Consider the following 283-nt stretch of genomic DNA (forward strand, 5'->3'; position numbering starts at 1 on the left):
TTGGTCTTATTTTAGCTTTTTTATAGCTTCTTGATAGTTTTCTGTAATTTTTAAGTTCCAGTTCGCTCTTCCAAACAGACCGACACCCTGCTCTCTTCAGATTTTCACTATATATTCTGTATATTGTTATATAGTATTATGTATATATTCTGTATATATTGTTGCGGCCATTGAGTAAAAATGCGAACATACCTTTAAGGATTTCTACGAAGCAACCAGCTATGAAAACCTATGGCAACACCGCTTCTACGATTGCATATCATAAACGTCATCGTCAAGGACG

The sequence above is a fragment of the Anthonomus grandis genome, chromosome 5 (genome assembly GCF_022605725.1).
Source record: "Anthonomus grandis grandis chromosome 5, icAntGran1.3, whole genome shotgun sequence".
Taxonomy (NCBI): domain Eukaryota; kingdom Metazoa; phylum Arthropoda; class Insecta; order Coleoptera; family Curculionidae; genus Anthonomus; species Anthonomus grandis.